Source organism: Limulus polyphemus, unplaced genomic scaffold (genome assembly GCF_000517525.1).
Source record: "Limulus polyphemus unplaced genomic scaffold, Limulus_polyphemus-2.1.2 Scaffold345, whole genome shotgun sequence".
Lineage (NCBI taxonomy): Eukaryota > Metazoa > Arthropoda > Merostomata > Xiphosura > Limulidae > Limulus > Limulus polyphemus.
This window is the reverse complement of record NW_013665955.1, coordinates 546,430-548,815: the sequence shown is the minus strand read 5'-3', so window position 1 is coordinate 548,815 and position 2,386 is coordinate 546,430. Positions and strand designations below refer to the sequence as shown.

At 27.1% G+C, this 2,386-nt stretch overlaps 1 long non-coding RNA gene across 3 annotated transcripts in view; it reads right to left on the bottom strand.

The window, feature by feature from the left end:
- Positions 1–83: 83 nt before the first annotated feature.
- The window catches only part of LOC111085354, a 4,656-nt gene continuing 2,353 nt past the window's right edge, over positions 84–2,386 (bottom strand). For 2 of the 3 annotated variants that reach the window (XR_002610204.1, XR_002610205.1), the window contains exons 3-4: positions 1,891–1,979; positions 84–1,455 (exon numbers count right to left, since the gene is read on the bottom strand). This is a non-coding gene — a long non-coding RNA (uncharacterized LOC111085354). Of the gene's footprint in view, positions 1,456–1,886; positions 1,980–2,386 lie in introns of all 3 variants that reach the window. The other variant, XR_002610206.1, reaches the window with a different exon arrangement.

Genomic DNA, 2,386 nt, shown 5'->3' with positions numbered 1-2,386 from the left:
TAATAAAGTAAAATTAAAAGTAAAATAAAAGTAAAGTAAACAACAAACAATATATATATATATATATATATATATATATATATATATATATATATACTATTTTCTATGTAAGATGTGTATTGCCAAATTCAAACTAACGTTTTAGTGGATGGTGCAGTTTTTGTAGATGTTAATAAACTTTTAGTTATATTAGCTTTAATGTTTAACAGATATTATTTTAAATATAACACAATTCATAAAACTCATTATAAAGTATGTCTCCTTTTGGGCTTCACTGTTGCAAGTTTCTTGTTCAACTACACTTAGTAATATCTATCGTTTATAAGTTTCTCACATCTTTAATTCACATATCCTTGAATTCATGTAGCATATTTCAAGAAAATAGTCTGTATCCAGAGCTAGGATGTTAAACAATGAGAAACAGTATAATGTCCTAAATCTTGAAACAAATTTGAAACTATTTAGTATCTAGTTACTGAGAAGAATTCAACATTTTTTTCTAATGATTAATAGATACAGCATGATGTTATCATAAATTCAAAAAATCTATTCATAATTACAAGTAGTGCGCTAATAATTGTACAGTGAGAGAGACTGGACAAAAAATGGCATTACTTTGGAGGGCATTGTGGTTTTCCATCATATCAATCCTTTAGTTCTTTTTCTCATTTGCTTAGGAAATTTTTCATTGGGTTGGGTTTGAAATCTGGATGAGACTGAAGATATCCTGCAACATCTTTCTAGAACCATAAAAGTCTACATTAAAATTATAGATGTTATTTTAAATACCCCATTGCATCTTATAAAAACATATCTGGTACTTCAAATTTTAAATGGTATTTAAGATATCTAGTTGCTTGCTTCAGAAAACCCAAAAGAAACCTTTTAACCATAAGCACTGAGTTAAAAGGGGCAAAGAAACATTTTAACCTTCAATATTTATTTTGAGGGACATAGCCCCACCAAAGTAAAGCCAATGTGGAAGGAGTACATGGCACTCTACTAATAGTAGTATAAATACAACAACTAGAGATCTAATTTTTATGTTAAAGTTTCCTTACATGAGTTATTAATATTATTTAGTTTTTTTTATGTTAACTAGAAGTTATGGATAACTCCATTAATTAAATGACAAACCTTTGCGATAACCTGTTTCACTCAAAAGAAAAAGAGTGAGTTTTTTTTTTAATTATAGTGACATTTTATTGTTCTCCTAATATGTGATTTAACTGCAATTTATTTTTTATTTCAATGGTAATTTACATTAATTATATTTTTGTGTCAGCATAACTAACTGTACAGAATGTTGTTGATTTTCATTACGTTAAAGATAATGTTTTTTAATTTGGATATATAATATTGATTTCTATTTATGCTATGGATAAAGAAAGAAAAAGAAGAGCTTCCTTCCCTCCAAATTTCTTGATAGGCTGGTTGGTATCTATGTGTTACATTCTACAAAAGGAACATATTGAAATTTAAATGACACAGAAATTTGAATTATAAAATACATTTTCATGCCAAGTTTATTGACATATGTTGATAATAAAGTTGTCTGAATTTTTAATGTAACACAGTAATTCTAAAAGGAAATACTCAAAAGAGCCTTGCCCAGTATGAAGGGTTAACTTATAATTTAGTTATACTGGGTAATAAAAACTTCATAACATGCTTCCTTTAGGTATTTGTACTACAGAAAATGACCAACAAATAAGGTATAGCAACAGGATAGTTGACAATAACATGTTACATTTTTGTTTATTTATAAACAAGTATTTGATCTTGAAAATCCTCAAATACTGTGGTGACATTAATGTTTTGCATTGTTGGTAATGTATATAAAAGAAAAACATATCTAGCCCCTCCCCAACAAAAACAAATCTTACCCACTTTTTAGATGTTGAACATGATAGTCATGGGTGCTTTATCCATTCCATAGCATCAGTTACCATGTCAATAAGTGTTCTGTAATGATGTAACTGTGAAAAAGATATCATCATCTGTTGGTTATTAAACAATAAGTGATTTTAAATTTTGTAATTTTTTTTTTATATATAATTCCTTGACTATACATCTAAAAATTAATTCTTACACTAAACTGATTCTTATCTTTTGGCATTGGTAACACACCGTTAGACCACCAATCAAATTTTCCAACAGATTGCTTTATTATAATCTCTCTGCTTTGAACAAATAAGCTGTATCATTTCTACAAATTATTTAAAATTACATCTAAAAGTATAAATGAATTAAAACATGATAAATTTAACATGTTGTTATAATTATTCTCCAATAACTTTTAATCTGAAATATCTTATGAATTTTTTGAAATAATTCCACTTCCAACCAACTGGTTCAATCACAGATACACAAGTATAACAGTCCA